Source organism: Ornithorhynchus anatinus, chromosome 10 (assembly GCF_004115215.2).
Source record: "Ornithorhynchus anatinus isolate Pmale09 chromosome 10, mOrnAna1.pri.v4, whole genome shotgun sequence".
Taxonomy (NCBI): Eukaryota; Metazoa; Chordata; class Mammalia; order Monotremata; family Ornithorhynchidae; genus Ornithorhynchus; species Ornithorhynchus anatinus.
In genome coordinates, this window is record NC_041737.1 from 27,720,891 (window position 1) to 27,733,678 (window position 12,788).

Below are 12,788 nucleotides of genomic sequence, written 5' to 3' on the forward strand. Positions count from 1 at the left end.
CTTTAATTCTCTCCTCAAGCCCCCTGTTCCTCTCCCTCCCCCATCTCTCACCCCCAGTGATCTGGACACCTATTTCATCATGAAAATTAACACAATCAGGTCTGAGTTCCCCAAAGTCACCCCTCCCCCTTCTGCCTCCCCCTGCCCCCCCGCCCCCAACCCTCTCCCCTACTTTCCCATCCTTCCCTGCAGTATCCTCAGAGGAGATCTCCTCCCTCCTCGCAAGTGCCACCTCCTCCACCTGTGCTTCGGACCCCATTCCCGCTTACCTTATAAAAACCATCATCCCTTCCGTCCTCCCCTCCTTAACTTCTATCTTTAACTGCTCACTCTCCCATGGCTTCTTCCCCTCTGCCTTCAAACATGTCCATGACTCCCCCATCCTAAGAAAACCCTTTCTCGACCCCACTTCCCCTTCCAGTTATCGCCCTATCTCCCTACTACCCTTCCTTTCCAAGATCCTAGAACGAGTTGTCTACACTCGCTGCTTAGAATTCCTTAACTCCAATTCTCTTCTGGACCCCCTCCAATCTGGCTTTCATTCCCTACACTCTACAGAGACAGCTCTCTTAAAGGTCACCCATGACCTCCTTCTTGCCAAATCCAATGGCTCCTACTCTATCCTAATCCTCCTCGACCTCTCAGCTGCTTTTGACACTGTAGACCATCCCCTTCTCCTCCACACCTTATCTCACCTTGGCTTCACAGACTCCGTCCTCTCCTGGTTTTCCTCATCTCTCCGGCCGGTCATTCTCGGTCTCCTTCGCAGGCTCCTCCTCCCCCTCCCAACCTCTAACTGTAGGGGTTCCTCGGAACAGTTCTTGGCCTTCTTCTGTTCTCCATCTACACTCACTCCCTTGGTGAACTCATTCGCTCTCACAGCTTCAACTATCATCTCTGTACAGATGGCACACAAATAATAATAATAATAATAATAATAATAATAATAATGTTGGTATTTGTTAAGCGCTTACTATGTGCCGAGCACTGTTCTAAGCGCTGGGGTAGACACAGGGGAATCAGGTTGTCCCACGTGGGGCTCACAGTCTTCATCCCCATTTTACAGATGAGGTAACTGAGGCACCGAGAAGTGAAGTGACTTGCCCACAGTCACACAGCTGGCAAGTGGCCGAGCCGGGATTCGAACCCATGACCTCTGGCTCCAAAGCCCGTGCTCTTTCCACTGAGCCACGCAAATCTACATCTCCGCCCCGTCCTCTCTCTCTCCCGCTCCCTTCAGGCTCGTATCCCCTCCGGCCTCCAGAACATCTCCACTTGGATGTCTGACCGCCACCTAAAACTCAACATGTCGAAAACTGAGCTCCTTATCTTCCCTCCCAAGCCCTGTCCTCTTCCTGACTTCCCTATCACTGTGAATGGTATGACCATTCTTCCCGTCTCTCAAGCCCACAACCCTGGTATCATCCTTGACTCAGTTCTCTCATTCACCCCACACATCCAATCTGTCACCAAGGCCTGCCGGTCTCACCTTTACAATATCACCAAGATCTGCCTTTTCCTCCCCATCCAAATGGCTATCTTACTGGTACAGGCTCTCATAATATCCTGGCTGGATTATTGGGTCAGCCTTCTCTCTGATCTCCCTTCCTCCTGTCTCTCCCCACTCCAGTCTATTCTTCATTCCGCTGCCCGGATCATCTTTCTGCAGAAACGTTCTGGGCATGTCACTCCCCTCCTTAAAAACCTCCAATGGTTTCCTATCAACCTCCACACGAAACAAAAACTTCTCACTCTAGGCTTCAAGGATCTCCATCACCTTGCCCCCTCCTACCTCTCCTCCCTTCTTTCTACTGCCCACCCCACAAGCTCTGCTTCTCTGCTGCTCACTTCCTCACCGCCCCCCGTTCATGCCTATCCCACCGTCGACCTCTGGCCCATGTCCTCCTGCTGTCCTGGAATGCCCTCCCTCCTCATCTCTGCCAAACTAACTCTCTTTCCCTCTTCAAAGCCCTCCTGAGAGCTCACTTCCTCCAAGAGGCCTTCCCAGACAGAGCTTCCCTTTTTCCCTCTGATCCCTCTGCTGCCTCTCTGTCCCCCTTCACCTCCCCTCAGCTAAGCCTCCTTTTCCCCCTTTCCCTTTACCCCTCCCCCCACCCCGTGCTGTGCTCATTTGTATATATTTTTATTACCATATTTATTTTGTTAATGAGATGTACATCACCTTGATTCTATTTATTGCTATTAAGTTGTCTTGTTTTTGTCCATCTGTCTCCCCCAACTAGACTGTAAGCCCGTCAATGGGCAGGGATTGCCTCTATCTGTTGCCAAATTGTAAATTCCAAGTGCTTAGTACAGTGCTCTGCACATAGTAAGCACTCAATAAATACTATTGAATGTATCTACATGAGAGTTCAATACAGTGTCTGGCAAAGAGTAAGTGCTTAACAAATACCATGGAAAAAAAGTCACATGTCCTCCAAGAAGCCTTTCTTGACTAAGCCCTCATTTCTCCTTATCTTTCTCCCTTCCACATAACTTATACACTTAGACATGTATCCCTTAAGGCTTGATATTCATTCCTTCCCCAGACATACAAGTGCCAAATTGTACATTCCAAGCACTTAGTACAGTGCTCTGCACATAGTAAGCACTCAATAAATACGAATGAATGAAATCTCTAGTCTCTGCCATTTCACTTACCTGTAATTTACTTTAATGTCTATCTCCCAATCTAGAATGCAAGCTCTGTGGGTAGGAATTGTGCCTACCAACTCTATTGTACTGTGCCCTCCCAAACATTTAGCACAGCATCTTTAGCCAGTAAGACCTCCATAAATATATTTGATTGATGTAAACTGGGAGCAAATCTCTTAAAAGCAAATCTCTTAAATTCATCCCTTAGTAACTCTCAGTAATTTAACTAAAACAGCCATTATACCCTCACAAACCTCTTTGGAAAATGTTCTGTTTTTCTCTGAAGTTGGGACATTTTATCAGCTTAACAAATTTATTAGTTAAAATTATTAGGGGAAGGAGATCTAGAAGATGGAGAAAAATAATAAAATTAATGGTTTTAATAGTCTTAATTGTGATCTAGTGATCTTGCACAATCTAGAAATGTTTTGGTTTTAGATTTGGCATAACAATTAGGTGTGATACTTTACTTTTCCAATTATCTTTCCTCTTCTGCCCACCATACTCTCTTGCTCCCACCACCTCCCCACCAAAGGAATGGAATTGCATTTCATTATTTTTTTTTAAATTCAGAATAAAGGGAGGAGGCAAATAGAAAGGAAAGACTCTAAAGATCTGAATATGTATATTCCTCTGTTCAATAAGAGGATATTTTAGATTGTAAGTTCCTTGAGGACATGAACCATGTCTACTTATTCTACTGTACTTTCCCAAGCACCTTTCGAGCATTTTCATTTATGTCAATCCCTCAGAACCCAAATTTATGAAAAAAGGCTAGAGGAAGACAAATATGGTCTGTGGCCTTCAAAAATCAATCATTTTCTTTAAACTAAATAGAAAGAGAGTCATCAAACAGTGGAGCACTTGATGTATAGAATTTAACTTGAAGGATAACTTTCTTTGACTTAAGGGTCAATAAAAATAAGCCAAAAATGAGTTAGTTATGCATTTCAATTTTCTAGTTTTCAAATAGAAATGATTATAGGAAAACCAAATATGCCTTTTTAAATCAATGCATTTATTAAAAGCAGTGGTGATGATGGGAGTCTCCTGACATAAATAATAGATGAGTGTGGTCCAGGATGAAGTCTTCAGGACCAAAAACATGCATATAAGAATTGATTATCATGATTGCGGTATGCATTGTACCACTCAATCCTTTGCCCATATCAGTTATGTTCCTTCCGGGAAAATAAGAACCAATGAAAGAATGTCTTACAACATCTTGAGATATTTAGTTTGGACTCATCCCCAGTGAAACAATATGGGCTGTAAAGTTCCTGCCATTGAAAAGAAAAATGCATTCGAAAACTTTATTTTTGTTCTCTTCATTTATCTTGATCTTCAGCATATCCCTGATCTAGGTATTTGTGCTTGTTGGTATTATATAATCCTGGAGTCAAAGTGTTATTAATGATCATTCAAGGAACAGATAAAAGGAATGAGAGGCTGGTGTCCGAGATACTAATGACTAATTTGATAGGTGAAGAGCTTCATCTAAATTATTTGACACTCTCCCAGGAGTGGCTGCAAATTGATGACTGTGGGCTGAAGGTTTGTATACAGAAAAGCAGTCTGGCCTAATGGAGAGAGCTCGGGCCTGGGAGTCAGAAGGATCTGGGTTCTAATCTGGTATTTGCCACTTGCTTGCTGTATGACTTTGGGCATGTTACATAACTTCTCTGTGCCTTAGTTCTGTTCTTCCCCCTACTTAGACTATGAGCTTGATGCAGGACAGGAACTGACCTAATTAATTTCTGACCTAATTAATTTGTATCTACCCCAGCATTTAGAACAGTGTTGGACACATTGTAGGGGTTTAACAAATTCCACAAAAAAAAGAAAAGAAATTTGTGGATGATGATGAACCACATCACAGAGGAAGTAGAGTATTTGGGATTGAAAATTAGGGAAGCAACCATTCCCATTGGAAAGGCCTGGGATTCAGAGGACCTGGGTTCTAAATCCCTGCTTTGCCCCTTGTCTGCTGTGTGACCTTGGCAAGTCACTTCACTTCTCTGTGCTGCAGTTACTTCATCTGTAAAATGGAGATTCATTCTTATTCCCTGCTACTTAGACTGTGAGCCCCATATGGGCAGTGACTGTGTCAAAATTGATAACCTTGTATCTACCCAGGGCTTAGAAGAGTACTTGGCACTTAGTAAATGTTTAATAAAATCCATTAAAAGGTCAAACGAGGAGATTAAAGATCAGTCTGAACTTCAGAAATTACACACAAAGAATATATTCGATGGCACTGAGCTTCATATGATCACCATACTTTGATACTAAAATAGTATTCTACTGGGTATGCACAGAAAGGCAAAAAAGTGTAAAACAAAATTTAGAAGCAATGAACAGTGTCATCTGAGACTCAAAGTTAGTTTCAAGTGGCCGAACATTGTCAAAATTGACATCCTGAATTGCAGTCAGTTCACTAGCATAGAGGCAGTGTTCATTGTGGTATTGCTTTGGTGGTCGGGAAACAGAAAAATGAAGAAAAAAACACAAGCAGCTGCTGCACAATGAAGTGAAACAGTAGATCCCAGTGCAAATCCATAGCAGGGGAGGGTAGGGTGACCACTGTGGTGGTCAGACCAGCCTGGTGGACATAACTGAGAGAAGTGTTTCTTATCCTTAAGAAGTTTGAGACGATTGGGAATCTGGGAGGTTTGTTTTGCTAGTGGCAAAAACCTCACAAAAAGCTATTTTTCTATGCATCACACAAGTCTTCTCAACTATTCTCAATCACATCAATAGTATCTAAATGTTGGTAGTACTAACACTACAGTAAAATGAAGGTAAAGATATGTGGATTTCACAAGCCCCTCAGATTTGCATTACTATGTGAGGGATAAGATTGATAATGAATAGCCTTTCCACACTGTTTACATGAAAGGATAACTCCTAACTAGGATGATGAACTTATTACAGTGCCTAAGTTTTTTTTGTGTTTCCCTCTTGGGTCACAATATTCCCCAACACTCCCTTGAGGTACCCCTTTTCTGATTGCAGAAATTAGGTTTCATCTGACTTCTGCTGCTCTAACCCAATGAATCCATGATATTTATTGACCACTTCTGTGCTGAGCATTGTACTAAGTACTTTAGAAAGTACACCAAAAACAACTGGCCTTAGTTGGTGGGCAGAGGGGAAGGTGTTAATTATTTATGAATAGAGGGAGCAGAAGGAAAACATTATATAGTATGCAGTAGCACAAAAATAGCCTGAAATAGTTGAATAAATCCCATGCATGCTATTGGGATGCAAAAGCTATGCAACCAATCATATTTAACAAGCATTTGTATGCAGAACACTTTACTAACCACTTGGGAGAGTTCAAGAGAATAAGAAGACACAATCCCAGTCCTCATGTAGTGGGACAATTTTGTGAATATGCACAAATGTGCATACACATACCAATAGGTGTTTGCTGGGAGTAGATGAAAATACCTAAGAGCTAAGAGTGGCTGCGTGGTTAATGTAATGGAGTGTTGTGAATTAACTGCAAAGGGCTATAAAGTTGGGGTGGTCATTTCCATTTTTTTCAGAAATTGCAGAGAAGCAAAAATGAATTTTAAAAAATGATAATTTTTAAAAAACACAGTTGTCATTTATACTAATAGACCAGATCTGGAAAGAACATCAAGGCAGGACATACATATGCTTGACATGTAGTTTCAGTAGGCAGCACAGACTCACAAGGAAACCACTTCTGATTTGGGAGGTCACATCCAAGCAATTGCTGACACCAAAACCCCAACAGCCACCACTCTAAAGAAAGGCATGCACTTCTCCAAAAACAAAATGTTTCCAGCACCCATCTCTATTAATCAGTATTAAAGCATTTCTCTCTACATCAAACAGGAACTACTGACACTTGGCTTAGAGAGAGTTCATTAGCTCTCTCGCACCTTTCTTCCACTACATTCCAGGTTGCACCCTATTGCTTCTTCTCACTGCATCTCATTCTAAACTAACCCACTTCTAGCTAATCTTTCTTCATTGCCTCTGACTTACTCTGCCCATCTTCAAAATCCTTTAGGCATCCCACCTCTTTGAGAAGGCTCTCTCAACTGAGGTTTTTTCTTCCCAGGTCATATCCTTCTAACTACCACTTCAACGCACTTGCATTACCTTTTACTTATAAATATACTCATGCTCATAATATAAACATTTAGCACACCAATCATCATGGGTATTACATATAAGTAGAACCTATAGATAGGAAAGGAATGGAGGATAAAAGTTGAAATGAAATAGTTAAAAATCCAAAATTTATTCCATTTCACCCAGGAGGCCTGAGGCTGGGTAGTGTATGGAGGTCAAATAAAAATAAACTTAAAACGAATAGGGATCTGACACTGCTGAAAGGCACACTATTCTAGTAACTTTAATAATAATTAGGGTATTTTAAAGGCCTTACTAATGGGCTGTATGTATATAACAGGTGTGTGTACACAAACACACACACACACACACATACACCTATCATTCTTAAAGATCAAGAGAAAGATTTCTCACACTTCCTTGAGACTCTGTTTCAGAAATCATTAACCATATTAGAAGGTGATTTCTGAAATCCAGCCTAAATTCCTCTTGCTGTAACATGTCTATTTCCTTAAGGTGTTTCTCCCTGAAGCTAGAGAATAAATGGTCAGCATTCTCATGCAAAAAAAAATTACATGGAGCATTTGAAGTCAGCGACTCCAAATTGCTCAGAGGAATAAGTATCCAAATGGAAATTCAAGCATTAAAGCATCACATTCATGGTGAGCACGAATATTCAAGAACTCTTCCAAGCACATTTATTTCAATTAATAATATCAAATAGGTCCCTTTAAACAGTGTTGTTAATATAAGTTTGTCTAAAGCTTTTAACATAACCTGGAGTTTTAATACAGCAATCTGGACTTCCAATCTTTCCTGAAAGGCCATAGCTTACAAGTACACTTTGTAGGTGTTCCCTAAACATGCCAGATGATAACTAGACTCACAGTTCTCTATCATTTACAGACAAGTGTTCATATATTCAAAACACACTCAAAAAAAAATAAGCTACCTATTTAATAAATAAACAGTTGCTAAACAAGACATAGCACTAAGAGATGCTATTTGCTAAACTAAAGGGATAAATGGAAAAATAGAGCATGTTTTAACTCTGGGCAAAAAGAAATCATTGAGCTATGACTTGGATGCAGCACAATATCTCTGAGGGCTTTCTGAGAAAAAGACAAGCCCAAAGCATTCAATATCTTGAATAAGTAGACCATGAAAGCTATAAAAAATGAGACAGTGTGCTTCCAAATAGAGGTGGGAGACCAACCAACAAAATCAGTAGAATAGAAAGGCAATATTGAAACAAATGGAAAATAACCTCAGAGCTACAAATCTGCAAATGAACACAATCCTGCTCTAAACCATACAGTGTATATATGCTTGAGCATTTCTTTCACTTCAGTTGTTTTCCATGAAAAGATTTGAGGTGCTGCACGATACATGTACTAAGAAAAGAAGATTCATGCAAAATAGAGCAGGAATAAGCTAAGTGATTAAGCAAAATAAATATCTCTGGTTTTCTGGCATAATTGCTATGAATTTCAAAGATTTAGAGTACTTTTTGAATGACAGCTGCAGCTGCTGCCTTTATGGTCTTTTGTTATTTGTGCTTTATATCTCTGGAGCTGTTAATATTTAGGGACATTCTGTTACATGGGAGATGTGAAAAGGGAAACAGTCTAAATGCAAACAGAAATTCAGCTCTTCTAGAAAAGGGCAGTGGACTTCATGGCTGACTTTACCATGAGGTTGATTTTGTCATTCATAGTTCTTCTTAATTAATGTTCCTATGAATATAATTATAACTTTGTCTATGATATATGAAAATAATAGTCTTTTATTCCCTCTTGAATTATCCAGATAGTTTGGAATGGAGAAACTCTCAGGTGACTATTTCAAAGCAACTGGTGATGGTCACAGCATGAGTAGTTTACAACAGCTTTCCAAAGTACTGGAAGCAGTCTTCATATCTTAAATAACAACTTTCTATTTTAAGTTCCACTACTAGAATCAATCATATTTATTGAGCACTTACTGTGTGCAGAGAACTGTACTAAGCACTTGGGAAAGTACAGTATAACAGACATTCCCTGCCCACAAGTTTACAACCTAGTGGGGGAGACACATTATTAATATGAATAAATTACAGACATGTACATAAGTGGTATGGAACTGGGCAGATGGGAGGGAATGAATAAAGGGAACAAGTCAGGGTGACACAGAAGAGAGTGGAAGAAAAGGAAATGAGGCCTTAGTCAGGGACGACTGCTAGAATTTCCTGGGACTGGGGATTTCAGTGGTAAGAACATGGAACCATAATTAATTTTAATGTCTCTCTCCTCCTCTAGACTGTAAGCTCCTTGTGGAGAGGGGACATGTCTACTACTGTGACTTTATTGTGTTGTACTATTTCCAGGACTTACTGTGGTGCTCTGCAGACAGTTAAGTGCTCAATATATACCACTGATAGATTAGTTAATAGGCACAGCAGCAGGAAAGACAGTGACCCATAGAGGGGGAGACATAAGAATGGGTAAACCGATGACACAGGTCTTAGGAGGCTGGGCTTAGGTGGGCAGGGAATGTAACTGTTTATTGCTATATTCTACTTTACCAAGCACTTAGTACAGTGCTTTGCATACAGAAAGTGTTCAATAAATATGACTGAATGAATGAATGGGTTCCTTCTAGAGAAGAGCAAGAGACCATAGCAAAAAGCTTGTAAGACAACCCAGTTCCATGTGCTGACATCAATATTATGGGAAGGCAGTGACAAGTCTTCACGCACCACCTTCACATTGGAGCACAAAAAAATTTAACACAAAAACATTGGGACTGCCTCAAACTGACCACACCTAGTTGGCCTAGGGACTAGTGCTTCTATTGATTAATCATGTTCTCTGATGCAATAGGGTTACGTTATTTTCATATGTGGTTGTATTATAAATGTTTATATTGTGGGTCACATTTCCAAAAAGGCTTTCAGGTTACCACCATCGTGTGTGTGTAATCTGTAACCAACCTTGCAAATCCATAAGTCATTGATGGAAAAAAACAGTAAAATTGATTGTTCTGTCACCTGGTTCTCATTTCATTGAAACTAAATGATAATACTTTCCTTTTCCTTCTGCTTTTACACACTGAAGGAGATGGTCCTATTGATTTCATGGTTGAGATGCACTGCATTTCCAGGAAATTCAAATTTTTCACATTTTCATGAATAATAATGATGGTATTTGTTAAGCGCTTACTATGTGCCGAGCACTGCTCTAAGCGCTGGGGTAGACACAGGGGAATCAGGTTGTCCCACGTGGGGCTCACAGTCTTAATCCCCATTTTACAGATGAGGGAACTGAGGCACAGAGAAGTTAAGTGACTTGCCCAAAGTCACACAGCAGACAAGTGGCCGAGCCGGGATTCGTCCAGGCATTATTCACTGTGCATTCATTTGGACTAGGAGATTTCTTTCTAGCCCAACTTTGCCCAACATTTGTAATTGTTATATTTCCCTTGCCACTTCTGCTGCTTTGTGGGTAAATATGACATTCTAATTAGAAAAGAGGAGAAATGCTGCTGTTTACCCTAAATACTAATTATCTCTTCCCCATTGAACTGTTGGAAAGAAACCCAATATGGTGGTAAGAAGATTTGACAAGATTGTTACATTGCCTCCTGCCTCTTGATTGGTTGTAAACTCACTGTGGGCAAGGAATGCTTCTACTAACTCAATAGAAAGTATTGTGCTTTCTCAAGTGCTTAGTAAAGTATTCTGTGCACAGAAGCAGCATGGCTCAGTGAAAAGAGCCCGGGCTTGGGAGTCAAAGGTCATGGGTTCTAATCCCAGCTCTGCCACTTGTTCGCTGTGTGACCTTGGGGAAGTCACTTAACTGTGCCTCAGTTTCTTCATCTGTAAAATGGGGATGAAGACTGTGAGCCCTACGTGGGACAACCAGATTACCTTGTATCTACTCCAGTGCTTAGAACAGTGCTTGGCACATAGTAAGCACTTAAATACCAACATTATTTTTATTTACACAAAGCAATCAATAAATACCACTTGATTTATAAAACATTGGCAGTTAATTAATAATAGCAGTGATTTCCATTTTCAAGCCTAGTTGATCTCCTTAGTTGATTAACCGCCCTCCCCGCACTACCTATTATAAATATTCTTCCCCCTCCAATCTATACTGCATGTTTCTGTGTGGAAAATTTTTTTGAAGAATCAATTGGTGCACTCCAATTTCCACTAACTTCCAATTTCCCACAGCATCTGCAAAATTGTTTTTTAATTTGACCTCTAGATTCTCTATCAACTCTCCCCATCTTTGATATCTGCTCTTTTTAGCCACTACAATCTGATAATGATGGTAATGATATTCATTAAGTTCTTACTGTATGCCAATCTTGGTGTTAAGTGCTGGAAAATACTCTTTATTCCTCCAACTGTCACCTTCAAACTATACTTTAGCCTCAACTCCTCTGTCCTCTTACTCATACCATTTCCCTGACCTGGAACTACTTCACCATCACATCCCTACACCACAGCTTCACAAATCTTCATAGCCCCAATAAATATTTCTTTGCTAACTGGAATTTCTCCAAAGAAATTTGAGGGGGTTTTTTTCTTTAATTTGGTCTTCTTAGCCACTGACAATTTTGAGTACGTACCACATCATTCAGTGATCTGAGCAAGCCCAAAGAATGTTTTAGTCTAATTTGTTGTGGTATTTATTAAGTTCATTCTTGGAGCCAAGCACTGTACCAGGATCAGGAATAAATATGAGGCACTCGGATCAGGCAGTCTATCTTCCACTTAGGAATCAATCAAATCAATTGCATTTATTGAGCACTTACTATGTGCAGAGCACTGTACTAAGTGCTTGATAAACACAGTGCAATGGAATTAGCAGATACGTTCCCTGCCCATGATGAGTTTATAGTCTAGAGGGGGAGACGGACAATAATATGAATAATTCACAGCCTACAAGGTATTTTATCCTGACTTTAGAGGAACATATATGTTAACACTGAAAATGAATGGTATTTAGGGAGTGCCTGCTGAGTGCCAAGAAGTCTTCTAAATGATTGGGAAGGTACAACAGAAGAAAATGACACATCCCATGCCCACAAGAAGGTTACACCCTAATAGAGAAAACAACACAAGAAATATTTGCATAGCGTTGGAGCAGTGGGAAGAACAAGCAGCAGCATGGCTTAATGGATAGAGCACAGGCCTGGGAGTCAGAAAGACCTGGGTGGTAACCCTGGCTCCTCCACTTGTCTACTGTGTCCTTGGGCAAGTCAATTCACTTGTCTGGTCCTCAGTTACCTCATCTGTAAAATGGGGATTAAGAGTGTGAGTCCCATATGTCCAACCTGGTTAACTCATATCTACCCCAGTGTTTAGAGCAGTGCTTGGCACATAGAAAGTACTTAACAAGTACCAAAAATTATTATTATTAACAAGGGTGAGTCGAAATAATATATCAGGATAAAATCGAATAAATAATGCCATAGACATTTGGCCACACTTACTCAGGAAGTCAATAATTGCTCACCTAATCATAAGGACTGACAACATAATTATGATAATATAATACTGTGAACTGAGAAAAAATATTAATAATTATAATATTTTAAGTGCTTAGCACGTGCCAGGCAGTGCACTAAGCACTAGGCAATATACAAGATAATCAGATCAGACACAATCTCTGTCTTACATAGGGCTCACAGTAAGAATGGGAGGGAGAATAGGGATTAAATCCCCAATTTACAGAGGTAGAAACAGACACAGAGAAGTGAAGTGACTTGCCCAAGGTCACACAACCAGAACATGTCAGAGCTGAGATTAGGATCTAGGTCTTCCCAGGCTCATGTTCTTTCCACTAAAACATGCTGTAATGAATAACAAAAAAAAGTAATAAAATAAAGGCCAGTACTAAGGCTATAGCATGGTAAAATTCAATTAAAGCTCACTGAATCACATCAATTGAAGAATAACAGTTTACTAAAATTTACAATATGTAAAATCTTCCACTTAGAAAATAATTTTATGGTAGCCTTATTAAATT